The following is a 20199-nucleotide window of genomic DNA, read 5'->3' as shown; positions in this document are numbered from 1 at the left end:
GTTAGAAAACTCTTAGGGGCAAAAAAAAGCCTATGAAGTGCAATTTAGACTATCAGACATAACGAAATCCTTACCTGATTAAGGTTTTCCCCACAGTGAAAACTGGAAGACATGAATACTCTCACATGACCCCATTTGGTATAGCTGACTCTGACAGAAATGTCAAGATCATTTCCCAAAATGCAGTCAATTTCTGATGGAGTAAACAGGGTAGGGAGTCAGAAGAAAATCGGTCAGTGTTGACACTGCTTCTTGTTAGCTAAGTGACTTTAAGTCAGTCACCCAAATTCTGTGTTCTCATTTGTAAAATGAAGGATGGGGAAGGAGGGGGACAACATACCATTTAAAACTGATTCCATATAAAAAGAGTGTGTTCTAGGGGTGCCTGAGTGGCTCAGTCGGTTAAGGGTCCGACTTCAGCTCAGGTCATGATCTCACAAGGTCAGGAGTTCGAGCCCCGCATCAAGCTCTGGGCTGACAGCTCAGAGCCTGGAACCCACTTCGGATTCTGTGTCTCCCTCTGTCTGCCCCTCCACTGTTTGCACTCTGTCTCTTGCATGGTCTCAAAAGTAAATAAACATTAAAAGATTTTTTTTTTTAAAGAGTGTGTTCTATACATCAAATTTTAGAAAGGAAGGGCGATACTTTTGCTGGGTATAGACATCTAGAGGCAGACAATGCAAGTAACATCAGTACCTCAAGAGGGAAACCAGCTTCCTCTTTGTCAGTCAGTCAAAAACTTTGAGTGACTATGCAGGGATATGAGCCCATCAGGTGCTCTCACACAGTTAGGGTTCTGATTCTCAAGTGAATCTAAGTAAAAAAGCACACGCACAAACACGCATATATGAAGTTCAGGGACACACTTATTAGGAATGATAGATGAAAATGATAGTCAAAAACCAAACAGGATCCCTCCTCAGATTTAATAAGATCTAGCACTACTGAAGGCTCTTCAGTGCAGAATGAAAGGTGTCGGCTGTTGTGGGTGGTGGGGCAGAAGAAATAATAGACTATGAATCAAAAAACTAATAATCTAATTTCAGCTTGCTATTAACTTATTAAGAAAAGTTGTATTACTTTTTTGTGCATCAGTTTTCTCTGGGAAAAAAAAAAAAGGACTGAGCACATGTTTACCTCAGTTCCCTCTCCAAATCCCACTAAGATGACAGAAATGGGTTTTAAGAAGGGAAAACTCTCACGGACAAAGAAAATTAAAAAGCAGACAAGAAAGGGCGCCTGGGTGGCTCAGTCGGTTGAGTGTCCAGCTTCGGCTCAGGTCATGATCTCACGGTTGGTGAGTTTGAGCCCCGCGTCGGGCTCTGTGCGGACAGCTCAGAGCCTGGAGCCTGCTTCAGATCCTGTGTCTCCCTCTCTCTCTGCCCCTTCCCCACTCATGCTCTGTCTCTCTCAGTCTCTCAAAAATGAATAAACGTTAAAAAAAACTTTAAAAAAAATTTTTAAAAAAGCAGACAAGAATACAATTTTGGTTTTTTTTGGTTTTTTTTTTTTTCAACGTTTATTTATTTTTGGGACAGAGAGAGACAGAGCATGAACGGGGGAGGGGCAGAGAGAGAGGGAGACATAGAATCGGAAACAGGCTCCAGGCTCCGAGCCATCAGCCCAGAGCCTGCCACCGGGCTCGAACTCACGGACCGCGAGATCGTGACCTGGCTGAAATCGGACGCTTAACCGACTGCGCCACCCAAGCGCCCCACAAGAATACAATTTTGAAAGAAGAAAGCACATAACAGAGTGATGAGAAGGCCAAAAGAATGAAAATCTAAGCCAGCAGCAGGGGAAGACCAGAAGCAAGTTACAGGACCTCAGAAAGGCTCAGGAATAGAAGCAACAATACCTATGAAGGTCAAGAGAAGGGAGTTCAAAGGGTACCTGGCTAGCTCAGCTGGTAGAGCCTGCAACTCTTGATCTCAGGGTTGAGTTCAAGCTCACGTTTGGTGTACAGATTACTTAAAAATAAAATCTTTAAGGGGCACTGGGTGGCTCAGTCAGTTAAGCATCCAACTTCAGCTCAGTCACGATCTCACTATTTGTGAGTTCAAGCCCCATATGAGGCTCTGTACTGACAGCTCAGAGCCTGGAGCCTGCTTTGGATTCTGTGTCTCCCTCCCTCTGTGCCCCTCCCACACTTATGGGGTGTCTCTCTCTCTCTCTCTCTCTCTCTCTCTCTCTCCCTCTCTCAAATAAATATTAAAATTTTTTAAAAAATAATAAAAATTTTTGTAAAACAAAGAAGGGAGCTCAAAAAGGAGGGACCCATTTAAAGTCTGAATAAGAAGCAGTTAGACCCCCAAGATGCGCATTCTCCTACCCTGGCAGATAACCAAAGTTTTACTTTCTGGGGAGGACGAACCAGGCTAGTCAGGCACATCATGCACAACTGAAGGCAGGGGTTCAACAGGATATAGGATTTTACACAGTGAATTCCCTCCCCAACCCATTTCCCCATTTAGATCCCAGAAAAAGGTTTATAGCTTAAGGAAGAGATCAGCCCTGGGAGCAGATACTGATTTTTGGGGATGCCTCAACTAAACAGGCCCGAACAATTACCCTACACTATACCCCAGAGTTTAAGCAGTGAGACCCCAAATCCCTCCCCAACTCCACCCAGGAGGTAACTGCCTCTCTACTACCCAACTTTGGAAGTTTATTCTCCAGAAAGGGTAAAAGTGAATGAAGCTCTGCAGCCAGGGTGATCCCAGACACAATATGAAGATGGATTTATACACTAAATATACGCATCCCAACACTTTCCCACTCATTTCCCAGAACCTTGGCAGTTTGCTTTACCATCCAAGTAGGAAATTAGAAGATTCTTCTCTGGGGAATCTGAATAGTCCACAAGAAAATACATACAGATATCCCCCCAAAATGGCCCAGGGTGGCCCACAGTACATCTCAAAGTTGCCAAGTCTCACCGCATGTTCTAAATTACCAAGCAACCTCTTAGTGGTTATTCTTTAAAATGACAGGAAAATCCAAGATTCACCAGATTTCTAGGGTTGACAAGTGGACCAAAATAAACATTTAAAAAAGCAAAAACTTACATAGAGAAGTCCACTTCAAAAAACTAACGGAGGGGGCACCTGGATGGCTTAGTCAGTCGAGCGTCCAACTTTTGGCTCAGATCATGATCTCACAGTTCGTGAGTTCGAGCCCCACATCGGGCTTGCTGCTCTCAGTGCAGAGCCCACTTCAGATCCTCTGTTCCCTCTCTCTGCCCCTCCCCCACTTGCACTCTCTCAAAAATAAATAAAACATTAAAAAAATTAAAAATAAAATAAAAATAAAAAACTAAGAGGAGGAGGAAAGAGGAGTTCTTGTTTAATGGGTACACGTTTCCACTTAAGAAGATGAAAAAGGTTCTGAAGATGGATTGTGGCCATGGTTGCACAGCAGCGTAAATGTATTTAATGCCACTGAACTGTATACCTAAAAATGTTTAAAACGGTAAAAGTTGGGACACCTGAGTGGCTCAGTGGGCTAAGTGTCTGACTTCAGCTCAGGTCATGATCTCGTGGTCCATGGGTTCGAACCCCACGCTGGGCTCTGTGCTGATAGCTCAGGGCCTAGAGTCTGCTTCAGACTCTGTCTCCCTCTCTCTCTGCCCCTGCCCACCTTGCACACATGCTCGCTCTCTCTCTCCCTCTCTCTCACACACACACAAAAATAAACATTAAAAAATATTTTTTTAATAAAATGAAATAAAATGGTAAAAATTATGCTATGTATATTTACCACACTAAAAAACAAGAGGGAAGGAAAAAAATCTAACAGTATCTTCAAAGTAAAAAAAAAAAACACAAACAAACTTATATCCACTGGGGGGAATATAATAGCATGTTTTATGTTGTTTTCTTTAAGTTTGTTTATTTTTGAGAGAGAGAGAGAAAAAACAAGCATGAGCCAGAGAGGGACAGAGAACGGAAGAGAGAGAATCCCAAGGAGGCTCCACACTCCACGCAGAGCCCAACTTGGGACCTGATCCCACAACCATGAGATCATGACCGGAGCTGAAATCAAGAGTCAGATGCTCAACGAACTGAACCACGCAGGTGCCGTTTTGTTTTTGTTTTTCTAAAGCAACAATCAAAAATAATAAAGGGACCCTGGAAATTTAAAAGAATTGAAAAACTCAGTAAAAAGTAAAGGGCTAATATCCCTAATATAAAGAACTTTCTTAAATTGAGGGATAAAGAAAAAAAAAAAGCCTGATGGAAATATGGGAAAAAGACATAAGGAGACATTTCACAAATATTTTTAAATAGCTCTTAAACATAAAAGATGTTCAACTTAAAAAAAAAAAATGGGCAAAGAGGGTTGGGGAGTTGTGCAAAATGAGTGAAAGGAGTCAAAATGTAAAAACTTCCAGTTATAAAGTAAGTTATGGAGATGTAATGTATAGCACGGTGATTATAGTTAATAATGCTGTACTGTGTATTTGAAAGTTGCTAAGAGAGTAAATCCTAAAAGTTCTCATCACAGGAAAAAAAAACTTTGTTACTAAGTATAGTAGTAGATGTTAACTGGACTTACTATAGTCATCATTTTGCAATGTATACAAACAGCAAATCATGATGTAGAACTGAAAATGATATAATGCTATATGTTAATTATACCTCAATAAAAAGGTGGGCAAAAACTGTGACAACACATTCTGTTGGTGGGAGAAAAGAAACTTTCATACTTTGCTAATAGGAATACAAACCGATAAAATCCTTTTGGAGGAGAATTTGATAATATCTAACAAACCCTGGTATTTACCTTTTAATCTAGCAGCCCCACTTTTAGGAATTTATCCTTAAGATACACCTCCAATAATAATGAAAATACAAAATCAAGGTTAGTCATTACGACATTGTAATTGCAAAATACTGGAAACCTAACAGGAAGGTAGTTGAATAAAGTATGGTTCTTCCACACACTGAGTGAAGCTATAGAAGAATAAAAATGAACTCCATGGGCTAACATGGAATGATTTCCAGGGTAAGTGAAAAAAGCCAAGTTCAAATGAGTATTAATACTATGCCACCAAGACATGACCGTGGCACATAGACACCACAATTGCAAGTTTGGGGAGTTCCCAAAACCAGCCTCAGGTTTGGCAATTTGCCAAAAGGACTCACAGAACTTACTGAAAACTATTATATTCATAGCTATGGTTTATTAAAGCTGAAGAATATGGATTAAATCAGCCAAGTGGAGAAGCACATAAGGTGTTCTAGCACCATGAACACAGGAGAACTTTACTGTCCTGACATCAGTGTATGACAATATTGCCATCCAGGAAAGCTTACCTGAGCCTTGATATCCAGAGCTTTTATTGGGGTTTTTAGGCATAACTGTTTGCCCACAAGACTGAGCTCAGTCTTTCAGCCCCTCTGGAGATCCACTGATACCAAAGTCATTACCCTAAACTACACTGTTGGTCCTTCTGGCATGGCCAATCCCCATCCCAATTCAGGCTGTTAGACTGTTGGTGATCCAAAGCTCCCAGGCAAATACAGACATTCCAACAAGGCATGACATTCCAAGGGCTTAGAGATTACCTCCCAGAAGCCAAGGATAAAGGCTTGCTTTTGGGGCAAGGTTAAATTCTTTACCATGTAGCTGCTTCTCATGAAAGAAAAATTACAAAAATATACACATATCTGCCCTTTCGTCCCCCAAGACAAAATAAAATAAAAATACAAACATGGGAGGATAAACCAGAAACTAATGAGTACAATAACATACAGGAAATTATAGATATGTATAGGATGAAAGAATGAGAAGGAAATGGCACAGGGATGAGAGAGTGGTACTTCTCTAAGCTTGCCTTTTTATAAAGTTCTGACTTTTAAAACCATGTTAATGCTTCATATACTAAAAATATATATACAAATAGGGGTGCCTGGGTGGCTCAGTAAGTTAAGTGTCTGACTTCAGCTCAGGTCATGATCTCATGGTTCATGAGTACAAGCCCCGCATCCAGCTCTCTGCTGTCAGTAAAATCAACCAGAATGCAGGAGGACTCCAAAATGAAATACAAATAGCAAATGAATGACAAATAAATAACTATACTGAAAAAGTATGAAAAAATTAGCCAAAGTAATTTTCAAAAACATTTGGACTGTACAGGACTAGAAACAAAAGGACTGTATACAAATACTGTACTTTAGTTAACAAATTAGTCTTCACAGATGAATGAGTTAATTTTGAAACTACTTTGTAAATATTCTAATTTTTTTAGTTAAGTAGGCTCCACGCCCAACATGGGGCAAGGGTTATATGCTCTATCAACTGAACCATCCAGATGCCGCAACTTGTAAATACTAAAACTGAGTACATAGGAAAATAAGTTGTAGATAAATAGAGCTAGGTTTTTCACCATTGATGAAAGGAGTAGCAGATAATGAACAGACTGAGACAGGTTTGAATCTATCATGACAGAATGAAATCAGAAGTATCCATATGAGTTCATGATTTTATATATACATATACACAGATATACATCTAGAAATGTGCACACATGTGTATTTCCTAGCTCTGTCTACTTAGCGTAGAAGCAGTAACATCCCAGTAGCAATGAACACCCCTAGCACCCAGATCTTGGTTCCCATTTTAAAAAATGACTGATGCCAGAGCGGGACAGAGCAAATAGATGAGCCTGGAATATCATTATAATGACAGAAAGCAAAAAAAAAAAAAAAAGTGCTCAAGAAATTATGACATGTCAAAAGAACACAGGAACCAACCTAAAGAGACTTGCCATGGTCAAAGACTCTGAGCAACTAAATATATAATGACAGTAATGGATTATAAGAGCAAAACAAATGCCCTAGTCTGCAACAATATATGACTAAATAAATGGGGAGAAGGGACAGCTCTCCTTACACAGAATTTCAAATTAATAAATACAGAAGGAATAATGGAAATAGAAAAGTTATAATTTGCAACTCATAAACAACAGACTCAGGAAAGAAAATTAGATGAAAAAATACAGTGAAAAACAAGATATATACAGTCTCAAAGTATCTCCACAAGATACTTAAAATCACAAAGGGAAAAGTTGTACCTTTCAATGGAAAACCTGACAAACATCACCTCAGTCAGGTGATCAGGGCTATCATCACCAGTAGTAATAAGATATGATGTTCATATGCCTCCTGATGTAGCACAATGTCACTTGTATGATGTATCACCTCTGTGATGTTATAAATGTATAACCTGAATTTAATCATAAGTAAAAACAGATAAGGCCACACTGAGGGACGGATACTCTATAGGATAACTGGCCAATACTCTTCAAATGTGTCAAGCAGGGGTGCCTGGGTGGCTCAATCGGTTAAGCGTCTGACTTCAGCTTACATCAAGATCTCACAGTTCGTAAGTCTGAGCCCTACACCAGGCTCTCTGTTGTCAGCACAGAGCCTACTTCAGATCCTCTGTCCCTCTGCCCCTCCCCCCAGTGCACACTCCCTCTCAAAAATTAAAGAACATTTAAAAAAAATGTGTTAGTCGGGGCGCCTGGGTGGCGCAGTCGGTTAAGCGTCCGACTTCAGCCAGGTCACGATCTCGCGGTCCGTGAGTTCGAGCCCCGCGTCGGGCTCTGGGCTGATGGCTCAGAGCCCGGAGCCTGTTTCCGATTCTGTGTCTCCCTCTCTCTCTGCTCCTCCCCCGTTCATGCTCTGTCTCTCTCTGTCCCAAAAATAAATAAACGTTGGGAAAAAAAAAAAAAAAAAAGAGTAAACTTTGACCCATTAATTTTTAAAAAAAAAAAAAAAAAAAAAAAATGTGTTAGTCAAGGTCATGAAAGACAAAAAGATTGAGGACCTGTCCCAGATTAAAGGACTAAGCCTAAGAAGACAGAATAACTAAGGCAACATGTAATCCTGGATGGGGTCCTGGTCCAGAAAAAGATCACATGTTAGGCCATAAAACAAGTCTCAATAAATTTAAAACTGAAATTCTATTATGTGTCTTTTCCAACCAGAATGGTATGAAACTAAAAGTCAATGACAAGAAAAAAAAAAGAATTAAAAAACACAAACACATGGAGGCTGAACCACATGTTCACCCAATGGGTGAACAAAGAAATCAAAGACACCAAAAAATACACGGAAACAAATGAAAATGAAAACACAGGGTCCAAAATCTTTGAGACATGGCGAAAGCAGTTCTGAGCAGGAGATGTGTAGTGATAGAGGCCTACCTCAAGAGAAAAAAAAAAATCTCTCGGAAGGCCACCCGGGTGGCTCAGCCGGTTAAAAGTGTCCAACTCTGGATTTTGGCTCAGGTCACGGTCTCGTGGTTTGTGGGTTCAAGCCCTGTTGGCAGTGTGAAGCCTGCTCAGGATTCTCATTCATATTCTCTCATTCATATATTCTCTTTCTCTCCTCTCTGTCCTCTGTCTCCCCTCTCTCTCTCCCTCTCCCTCGACCTCCCCATGCTAAGTAAATATATAAACTTAAAAAAAATCTCAAATGAGTAATCTAAACTTACACCTAAAAGAACTAGAAAAAGAAGAATAAAACCCAATACGAGTAGAAGAAAGGAAATAATAAAGAACAGAAATAAATAAAATAGAGACTAAAAAACCAATAGAGGGGCACCTGGGTAGCCCAGTCGGTTAAGCATCCAACTCTTGATCTCAGCTCAGGCCATGATCTCCGTCGTGAGTTCAAGCCCCACACTGAGTTCCAGGCTGGGTTTGAAGCCTACTTAAAAAATAATAATAAATAAATTTTTAAGAATAGAAAAGACCAATGAGGGGCACCTGGCTAGCTCAGTTGGTAGAGCATATGACTCTTGATCTTGGGGTCATGAGTTTGAGTCCCACATTAAGCAGTAGAGATTACATTAAAAAAATATTTTTAAAAAAGGAAAACAGGGGTGCCTGGGTGGCTCCATTGGTTAAGTGTCTGACTTTGGCTCAGGTCATGATCATGCAGTTCATGAGTTTGAGCCCTGCATTGGGCTTTGTGCTGACAGCTGAGCCTGGAGCCTGCTTCAGTTTCTGAGTCTCCTCTCTCTGCCCCTCCCTCACCCATGCTCTCTCTCAAAAATAAAAAAGTAAACATAAAAAAAATTTAAAAATTAAAAATTAAATTAAAAAAAGAAAAGAAAAAAGTGGCAGAAAGAAAGAAAGAAAGAAAGAAAGAAAGAAAGAAAGAAAGAGAAAAAGATTATAAACCAGAAGATCAAGGTCTGAGGGAAAATTATTTTCAACACAGAACTTGAAACTCGGCCAATTCATCAATCAAAACTGAGCATAGAAAAAAGGTTTTCAGAGATGTAAGTTATCAAAATACAGAACTACCATGCATCTTTTTCTCAGGGAGCCACATTTTGTCACACTCTGACAAAATGAGGGAGTAAAGGAAGAAAGACCTGAGACCCAGGAAAGATCCAAAACAACACACAAGCAAGAGAAATCCTAAAGAAAATGGTAAAGAAAGATCAGAGTGACAACTATGCCTCAAGCCTAGAGAGCCACCAACCCAGAAGAAAGAGGTCAAAAGGATTTGGGAAAGATGTCTCCAAAAATGTGAAACTGATAGAATTTCTAAAATGTCTGAATGCAAAGATAGATGAGATACAACTGGAAGAGAGCTTGAAAATATATTTAGTTTACTAAAAAGACTACTCACTTTAGGGACAAGAAAAAGTTGCACAAGAAAGGAAAAACAGTCACTATAAATCATAGAGTACTATATAACTTAGCTGTGATTACCATTTACATAATCATAAAAAGGCAAACACTGCTCTAATCAAATGGTTCTCAACCAGACACTCCATATCATACCTCTCAGTCCAGTATTTAGAACTGTGTGGGAAATTTTTGGTTGTTACAATGAATTTAGGTTGGTATTGATATTTAGTGCCTGGTGTAATGCTAAATATCATGTAATGGACAGGATAATGAAGAACCGTCTCATCCAAAATGACAATACTGCCCCTATTGAGAAAAACTTCTAGCCAAAATTACAGAATCACTACACAGTGAGGATAGATGGGACAGCAGACGTGTACATGTATGTAGAAGTGAGGAGCACATGTTAAAGAGAAGTAAATCTTTATCTTCCATAGTCTACAGATAAAGCTTAACACTAGGAAATCAAAAGTAACATTAAAAAAAAAAAAAGCTAATTTAGGGACATGCTGTCGATACAAAAAGAACAGCTCAAAGACTTGAAAGTGGCTGTTGCTGGGAAACAGGAAATGGCAGAAAGGGGCAAGATTCTGGGAACTAAGTCAGGAAAGGGCTAGAGGTTTCTCCTTCAGTATACATTTCTCTACTTAGTCCCTTTTATTTTTTTTAACATTTATTTATTTTTGAGAGATAGAGACAGAGTGCAAGTAGGGGAGGGGCAAAGAGAGAGGGAGACACAGAATCCAAAACAGGCTCCAGGCTCTGAGCTGTCAGCACAGAGCCCAACACAGGGCTCAAACCCACGAACCGGGAGACCACGACCCGAGTCAAAGTCAGATGCCCAACCGACTGAGCCACCCAGGTGCCCCTCTACTTAGTCCCTTTATAAAGCACCTACATCCCATCCTCAAATAGGCAAGGTTCCCTCAGACCAGAGACTGTTTTACCCTCTCCACACCACATACTAAATCTTTAGTTATCCTGTTTTTATGTATAGGGAGAAGAAAATGTCAGATCTGGAAGGATTTTTCTTAAACAGACTTTCAATCACTTATGTATATATATTTTAGTCTCACCTTCACCTACATGTTCACAGTCCATGACACTACTCACTAACCCTGAAACTTTTAAAAGGTTCTGAAACACAAACATGACTACTTGTCAGCTTTCTCCACTTGTTGGTTTAGGATTCAGCTTTCTCAAGTCTGTTAATCAGTTACCACTAGTCTTTTCTGCTTTCCGGCTTCCAGAATGTGGGGCTTGAACTCACCACCCCAAAATCAAGCGTTGCATGCTCTGGCTGAGCCAGCCAGGCACTCCTCACTTCTCTACAGTTTTAATGGAGTTTTCAGGCTGCTGTGGAATTAAATGTGTACATTCAATCCAATTTCCTTACCATAACATACTGCTGAATAAAGAAAAAAAAATTGCTAAACAAAATGTACGAGCCCATTTTTTGCTAAGTGGAAAAAGCCGTGTATTTTGAATATTTATAGGGGAAAACATGTCTATCAGAATTTACACCAAACTACTAAGAGTTTAGGCCCACAGTTCCTAAACTATGTGCCAAGGAACCCAAGGGTTCTGCAGTAAATTCAGAGGGATATCACAAAGCATTCTAAATCAGAGGGGAAAAAACAATATTCTTTATCTGTCATACCTATGAAACATGTGACAAACTACCAGTTTAATACAATTCAGTTTCAAATCAGATCATGGTATATTCTTTCTAATGACATCCTATCTTTGCAAAGTTGGGTTTTTGTTGGTTACTGTGATGATTAAAAAAAAAAAAAATTTGCGAAAATCTATTTGAAATAGGAAATGTGGGTAGCAGTGTCTAATGATTCCAAGGTTTGAGAAGTTCTCTAGTGCCCAACCAGTACATTGGGTAATTGATTATTTAAGAATGAAATAAAAATACTATATTGTCTTTCAACTGATGTGTATTTAAAAATAATTTTTTTTAAGTTTATTTATTTTGAAAAAGAGGAAGAGAGAATCAGTGGGGGAGGAGTACAGGGCGGGGACAGAGGATCCAAAGCAGGCTCCATGCTGATAGCAGAGAGCCCGACGACGACGTGAGGCTCAAACCCACAAACTGCCGAGATCATGACCTGAGATGAAGTCATACACTTAACCGATTGAGCCACTCAGCTCCTGATGTGTATTTTTTAAACAACTACTGGGTTGCTAGACTATAAGTACTTAAGTTGTTTAGATCTAATTACTTAATAAATTACTAGTTATTTAATTATTAGGCCTAAGGATACTATGAAAAAGACACTAAGGGGGGCAGTAAACAAAGAAAGTTTGGGAACCTCTGTTTAGGGTATTATATTTTACTTTTTTTTTTTTTTTTTTAAGGTTGTTGTTGTTGTTGTTGTTGTTTTAGGTTTTATTTCTTTTTGGGTGGTGGGGCAGGTCAGAGAGAGAAGGAGAGCGAGGATCTGAAGCAGGCTCTGTGCTGATAGCACCAAACCCCATGCAGGGCTCAAATTCACAAACCATGAGATCATGACCTGATCCAAAGTCGGACACTAAACCAAATGAGCAACCCAGGTGCCCCTTTATCAATGGAAAAAGAAATTAAAATAAATTAATATGAAATCCAAATACATTCTCATTGTGCACTACCAACAATAAAAGGAGATCTGGAATTTACTCTTCCTAATACTTAAATGTAATAATCACTGGGAAATCTTAATAAGATGTTTGTCTGTTTATTTATTTATTTAGAGAGAGAGAGAACGAACACAAGCAGGGAAGGGACAGAGAAAGAAAGAGAGGGAGAGAGAATCCCAAGGTGGCTCTCCACTGTCAGCACAGAGCCTGATGCAGGGCTCAAACTCACAAACCGGGAGAGTGTGACCTGAGCCAAAATCAACAGTCAGATGCTTAACCGAGTAAGCCACCCAGGCACCTCTATAAGATATTTTTTATTCTAAAAACACACAGAGCTACATAATTATGAGCCCATAACAAATCTAGACTGAAGAAGGGGGTAAAAAAATGTATAATTAAGATCTTAAAAGTCCTGCCCAAATTAGAGAAACTATCTGAACTGTACCTTAAAAAGTTAATCTAACGTATTTCTTGGTGGTGGTTATATCACCAATAATGCTGAAGTTATAAAGATATACAAACATCTTTCAAATTTCAATTCAATAGGTGAGTTTTTACAAATATGATGACATATGAGTGTTCAAAAAATTATTATAGTCTAATGTGAGAGTCATTTGAACAGGTATTCACAAATGTAATGAATAGAAGGTCAAATTGAGAGTATTATGGGAAGGGGCACCTGGGTGTCTCAGTCAGAAACATCCAACTCTTGATTTTGGCTCAGGTCATGATCTCACAGTTCCTGAGATCAAGCCCCACATCGGGCTCCACACTGACAGCATGGAACCTACTTGGGATTCTCTCTCCCTCTCTCCCCTTCACCCCACTTGCACTCTATGTTAAAAACAACAACAACAGAGTATTATTCTGGCAAAGGGTCAGGAGGAAAGACCTCTCTGAAGAAATTATTTTTAAGCTGAGACAAAGGATGATAAATGGTTACTAGGCAAAGGGAACAGATCAACAAAAGCCCAGTACAGTGAATGCAGTATTCAAAGGAAATGAAAGAAACTTCAGGATCACTTGGAGGATGACCCAGAGAATAGAAAATGTAAACTAATGGTGCTGCTACTTAACATAAAGGTAGTGTCAAGCCACTAAAATATAAAGAGGGGTACAAGACCTGATCTGTATACTTACAAAGATCATTCTACCTGCCGTGTACAGAATGGCTGGGAGAAGGCCATAGCAAAGGAAACCTGTTAGGAGGCTGTTGCAGGTAAATATAGGCAAGGTGCAAAGTCACTCAGATTAAGAGACAATGGAAAGAAACAGCAAAGTGAATCAATCTTGAGACTTTTTAGAAGACTGTGTGGAGGGAGAGGAGTAAGAGTTTTGGTATGAGCTACTGGGTAGATGGCTGTATAATTTACATGGAACAAATGGAGAAAGACTGGAGGAAGGTTATACTGGCTATGTCTTTAGTTTTAGACATGGTAGACTTGAGGTGACTGTAGGAAATTCATCTGGATGTATACAGCTGGATATACAGGTCAGGAAGTCTAAAAAAAGGATACCACAGGAATTATAGTTTAAGCCATCAGCTTATAATAACTAAAGCTACAGAAACTGATAAACTCACCTAGGGAGACTCTGTAAAAGGTAGAAGCAAATGCACCCTAGGGCAGTATTCAGAGGAACTCTGGGATGTAAGAGTGAGATAAAGGAAGACTACTTAGCAAAGGAAAATGACAAGGAATGATCAGAGAAATAGGTAGAAAATCAGGTTAATGTGGTATCAGGAAAGCTAGAGAAAGTTTCCAGAAGAAGAGAAATGGTCAAAGGCTGTTGAGAGCTCCAGCAAAATAAGGACTGGGGTACCTGACTGGCTCAGTCAGTACAGCATGAAACTCTTGATCTTGGTTGTGAGCTTGAGCCCCATATTAGGTGTGGAGATTACTTAGAAAACAAAAAACAAAACAAAACAAAAAAGGCAAGATAAGGATTAAAAAGTCTCCATTTGATTCTCATGACATTTGTAAGTCAAATTTTAATAGAATGGAGAGAACAAAAACCAAGATGGATTGAAGAAGACAATATATAAAACTGCCCAAGAAGCCCAAGTAAATACGAGATAGACAGGGTAGGGGGTTTTGTTTTGTTTTGTTTTTAACGGAGACAGTTGTTCATATATGAATGCTCCATACTATACTTATGGAAAAAGATGGCAGACTGAACACACTTTACTCTTACTCCCTCCAAAATCCCATTAAAATGAAAATAAAACATTATTTTAACTTTATTTTTTAAAATATGAATTATATACAATGAAATGTATAGATAAAAAGGTTTTGGGTTTTTTTAAAGCATATATACCAAAATGGAAGAGGGGACAACAAAACCTTTTGGAACTTGGAACGCAGATTGACTTAAAGACTGAAAAAAGTTAATCTCAAGTTCGCAAAGGGGAAGCAATCCAGTTTATGCAACAGTGCCTCAAAACAGATCAGGAATTGGCAGCATCAGGTTTTATGAGAGAGGTGTAAACATGGTGCTAAAAATGAGACCAAATCATTTAGATAACCTCCTACTCTCCACAAAACCAGCCAACTACCCCTATCTCACCTTTACACAAGTATGGAGAATTATTTTCTATACGAGAACAGTGCTGTCCAATGAAACTTCTGCAATGACAGAAATATTTTATATCTGCCTTATCCAACATGGTAGCCTTTGGACACATATGGTTACTGACCACTTGAGATGTGTCTGGTTCAAATGAGGTATTTACTCTTTAATTTTAATCACTAAATTTAAGTGGCTACATGTAGCTACTGGCTACCATATTGGACACTGCAGCTCTAGAAGGTAAAACAATGGATTCCTGGCCCAGTTAAGAATATGGGTATCATACTGAAAATAGTTAACCAAACATAAAGAGTTTACACACTAAGGGCTAAAATCTCTATCCCTTCACTCAGGTTAGCTACCAGACTGCTGGCAGCCAGCTTAAAAGCTCCAAGCAGGAGATCTGAAGATTTTTTTTTTTTTTTTAATTTAAGTAATCTCTGTACCCACTGTGGGGCTCAAATTTACCACCCCAAGATCAAGAGTTGCAAACTTACAACCCCAACTGAGCCAACCAGGTGCCCCTGAAGATTCTTTTTTGAGGAATCTAACTTGCTCAAAAGGAAAGCCAAAGATACTGCTACTGAAGGTTCTCTAATAAGAGTCCATCCAGTGTGCTCTAAAATCAACAAATCTCAGGGCGCCTGGGTGGCTCAGTCAGTTGAGCGCCCAACTGTTGATTTTGGCTCGGGTCATGATCTCACAGTTTGTAGGTTGTAGCCCGCATCAGGCTCCTCTCTGACAGTGCAGAAGTGCAGAGCCTGCTTGAGATATTTTCTCTCTCTCTGCCCCTCCCCCACCCTTGCTCACTCTCTCTCAAAAAAAAAATTAATTAGGGGTGCCTGGGTGGCTCAGTCAGTTGAGCATACGACTTAGTTCAGGTCATGATCTTGCCATCCACGAGTTCGAGACCCACACTGGGCTCTGTGCTGACATTTCATAGTTTGGAGCCTGTTTCAGATTCTGTGTCTCCCTCTCTCTCTCTCTGCCCCTCCCCTGCTTGCTTGCTTGCTCTCTCTCTCTCTCTCAAAAATAAACATTAAAAAAAAATTTTTAATTAATTAAAACAAATGGTATCCCATTATGCTCTCAAGTCCTCACAGACATAGAAGACTGCCTCAAAGACCAGCAAATGACTTCTATTAAACTCCACTTTTCACTGGGTCTTCAAGTTGTTATTACCCTCAGCCCGCCTTGGTTTCTATGTTAAACCTGTAATATCAGTTTAGACTAAAACTGGAACCATGGGTTCAGATTTATCCTTTTTAAGTACCTCTAACTTGAAAATTTTGCTGTAAAAATATGAAATTCAACAATTTTTAAAACCTCAGAATTAAGGTATTTCAGCCACAAAAATAAAAAAATTTGGAGACTCAGTAACGGCTTTTCATCTCAGACACATATCATGTTTCTCTAGACTTGAATTCACAGACTACATATCTGTTAACCTGGGGGTTTTAAAAAATATTTATTTTTGTAATCTCTGCACCCAATGTGGGGCTTGAACTCATGACCCCAAGATCAAGAGTTGCATGCTCTACTGACTAAGCCAGGCAGCCACCCCTGTTAACATGTTTTTTTTAATTAGCAAATTTAGAATGCCCTTTGTCATCTGGTTGTAGGAAGTTAACATGCTAATAAACAGGGTCACTTTTAGAAAATAATTCAGCATCCTATGGACTTGTGATGTAGGGTCTATTTGTGGCTCTCCTACTAACACAGAACAGGAATACTAAAGCAATGAGGTTACTGAAGAATAATTTGAGAATGAGTATATCTCCCTAAAAGAGAATGTTCAACTCTGCCTCGTTACCTTAGCAATTCTGAAAATATTACAAAAAATAGTCAAGAGGTTTTCACTATAAGAAAAATACACGTGAAATACTGTTACCACCTAATCAGTTGACCCTTTCCAGGCATCTATCAAAAATTTTTAAATATTTATTCATTTTTGAGAGAGAGAGAGAGAGAGAGAGAGAGAGAGAGAGTTGGGGAGAGGCAGAGAGAGAGGGGGACAGAGGATCCATAGCAGGCTCCAAGCTGAGAGCAGAGAGCCAGATGCCAAGCTCGAGCTCACAAACTACAAAATCATGGATGATCTGAGCTGAAATCAGACACTCAACCGACTGAGCCACCTGGGCACCCCATCAAATTCTTTAAACCAGTGACACATTACAACTTAACCAAGAAAAGAAAAGGGACTAAAAATTCAAGGACAAGCTTAAATACCAAGAGCCTCTAGTTAAATTAGGTGTTTATAAGGCAATTAGAGATGTTTACAGCCCAGTTCTCAAACTGTGTTTCACTGGAAGCTGACCAGCGATACAGAGTGGTCATATATATGAGTACATATGAGGATAGAGGAAGGGGTTTAAAAAAAAAAGTCTGTGTATAGTTGACTGGGTTTATGATAAGTGAGAACAACAGCAAAATTTTCTTAAATAGAATTTTTCCATGGTTTGTGAAAGCTTGGCATAAAAGCCTACTAAAAAGCTGATTTACAAAGTGATATAACCTTTATATAATTACGCCAAAAAACAAACCTAAGCAACATTTAGTAAGAAACTTTATTGTAAAAGTTAATACTTTCATCAAAGAGCTTTAAGGAGTGTTAATGCATAAGAAACCTCAAAAACAGAATTATACTGAGCCACTGACTTAAAGGACTTATCTTCTGGGCTCAAGGTGGTACAAAAGAGTACTACTGATTCAAGTAAAGTGATTTGTTAAGGAAAGGAAGAGAAAGAAAAAAATTAAAAAGGTATAGAAGGCAAATTAGTTGGACATTACATTTCATCTCTGAGCCTGTTTATAAACTAATATATGAAACCTGCTCTAGATCTGGGTTTTCAAAACTTGAGTATCACCTGAGAAGCTATTTAAAGACCACAAATACCCATGTGCCACTTCAGATCCACCCAGGCACCTGGGGTTTTGTTTTAATTACCCCAGCCGATGCCCAGCCAGGTTTGGAACCACTGGACTAGATAACCCTCAAGGTCCCTTTCGTGTCCATGAGCTAAAATTCCCAACTGACAATTCTGTGTCAAAGGAACTGAAGAGTGCACTTGGCTACATACTGCATAGCAGCCATTGTCATGTTCCATTAAGGAAAAGGAAGCATCCTTAATCTGTCTGAGCAAGCAACTGTAAGAACAGGTGCAACTTACTCAAATCACTTGGCTGCATATCCGCTCGCTCCTCCCCAAACACTTCTCTAACTTCGGGTCTACTCAACTTCAGGGGCACCTGGGTGGTTCAGTCAGTTAAGCCTCCAACTTCGGCTCAGGTCATGATCTCACGGTTCTTGGGTTCGAGCCCCACGTCTCTGAGCTGTCACCTCAGAGCCCGGAGCTTGCTTTGGATTCTGTGTCTCCCTCTCTGTCTGCCCCCCCCCGACTCACACTTTCTCTCAAAAATAAATAAAACACAGAAAAACTAAACCTCAGAGTGGGGTATGTTCTACTCTCTCCAATACAGAGAAAGAGCAGCTCCTCAGATTAACTCAGGACTGTAACGTCCAGCCACTCAAAAGGTCAAGTTCTTGTTCTTATTCTCTGCACATTTTCAATTAACACGAAGTGTTTTAGAGGCAGAGTGAGGGGTCCTCAGAAAGATGTGCAAAGAATTTCTTCTAAAGCAGGCCAAGGTGTAAATAAAGCCCTTCCAGCTTTTTATCCTAGAAAGGGCCCACTGGACAAAACAATCTTGAGTAAGGAGCAAAACTGATTTAGGTTATTCCTCATATACCAATAATGCTTATCATTAAACATGAGACATCTGGTTGGCTAGGAGAGTCTGACCTCGTCCTAATGCTGCCCAACCCAAAGTAGAGCCCACAGTTAGGTTCTAACCACATAAGATACTAGTTTCTCCTCTGGTCCCCTCCTCCATAGCAAGTGTAGTTATTCTGAGTAAAAGATGTAATTAAGAACCTACCATTAAATGTCCAGGATATTCTTAAATCCAAAACGTTTAATGGCTGATGTTCTGCTTTTTTCACTTCTCTTCATTCTCCCAGGTATTTATGTAGGTATAAGAAAGCTCCGCTTTACATGTGGTTAAAAATGTCTAAGTGTCTAACACGAGATTAAAACCACTAACAAATGGCAGGCTAGGATTTTAACTCCGCTCTTCCGACTTAAATACAAAACCCTCATTTCCCACATCCTCTCGGAGTCTCTCCTCCCCCAACAGAGTGGCCCAGTGGAAAGGGGGTTGATACTGCCCAGCATAGACAGAAAAACAGAAAGCCTCATAGAAAACAGATTTCCCACCATCCTAATGTTTAACTGTGCCACACACATTCGCTACAACAGGGTCTTAAGAGTGTGCGGGGGGAAGGAACCAAAGGCAGGAAGGAAGCAGAACTGTCCGAACAAACATAAACTCTCGGCTTTCAAAACGGCAGTAGCGGGAGGACCTCTAACAGCAGCTCTTCCTCTCAAACCTTTCCCCGGCCTCAGGAGGGGCCCTAGCTTTCTCCGCTTCTACGTCGTACAGTTCAAACTGGAAAGAAAAAGGGGAGGACAGAGGTCCCTCGGGACAAGCTCCCTTCCGGCCCCCAGAAAGGCAGAGCAGCGCTCAAGGAGAAATTTGCTGCCTCCGGTTCGGGCGTGGGGGAGGGCAGCGCTCGAGGCCTCCAGGCCGGGGTGCTGAGCTGGCGCGCTCTGGCGCGGGAATGGCCAGCAAGCCCGGTCCGTAAGTCATCCCGATTTGACACCGGGCACCTACTTACCTACGTCGCTCGCTGCCGGCACCTGCCCCACCGTGGGTTCAGATACTGCCGCAGCTCAGACTAAGGCCCCGCCTTCGCCAGCTCTAGGGAACCCCAGACAGTGAGGAGGTGTCCGGCCTGCTCACAGCGGCCACGGCCACCGAGCTTCCTTTGCAGCCTCCGCCGCGACGCCGGCGCTCACTTACATCGTCACCTCCTTCCGTGCCCTTCCGCCTCAGCCCCGCCCGTTCCCCCTGCGGGGAGCGGAAGAGAGAGTGGCAGGCTGGCGCTGGGGGCGTGGCTCCGCCTTCCCTCCGCTTCCGGCGGCGCGTTTCCCCGCCCCCCGAGACGTGCGCTTGACGCGTCCTGCCGCGCCACGGGGACTCTTACCCGCGCCTCTGCAAGGGAGGGGTTTGGTAGAAACAGTACCTGGAAATTGTAGAGGCTCGGCAGGGCTGCTTTGAGACTTTTCTGTTCAGCCCCCTCGCACCTTTATAACCCCAAAAGGGCCAAGGCAGACCACAACTACTATATGGCCGCTCCCTCCGCTAATCCCTTTTTCCCTTTGGCCCAAAGCGAAAGACCACATTCCTGTTCTGGATGCACTTTAAGGCGTGGCCCAAGCTTTTCTTTT

The 20199-nt window shown here is 40.7% G+C and overlaps 1 protein-coding gene across 7 annotated transcripts in view; it reads right to left on the bottom strand.

The window, feature by feature from the left end:
• SENP5 (SUMO specific peptidase 5) overlaps positions 1-19765 on the bottom strand; it is a 50884-nt gene extending 31119 nt beyond the window's left edge. For 5 of the 7 annotated variants that reach the window (XM_040484873.1, XM_040484874.1, XM_040484876.1 and 2 more), the window contains exon 1: positions 19587-19765. The gene's annotated coding sequence lies outside the window, so the exon portion shown is untranslated. Of the gene's footprint in view, positions 1-74; positions 432-19586 lie in introns of those variants that run through there. The other 2 variants (XM_040484871.1, XM_040484870.1) reach the window with 2 other exon arrangements.
• Positions 19766-20199: the final 434 nt, after the last annotated feature.

Source organism: Herpailurus yagouaroundi, unplaced genomic scaffold (genome assembly GCF_014898765.1).
Source record: "Herpailurus yagouaroundi ecotype Mexico unplaced genomic scaffold, PumYag 162, whole genome shotgun sequence".
Taxonomy (NCBI): domain Eukaryota; kingdom Metazoa; phylum Chordata; class Mammalia; order Carnivora; family Felidae; genus Herpailurus; species Herpailurus yagouaroundi.
This window is presented reverse-complemented; position numbering and strand designations above follow the sequence as displayed.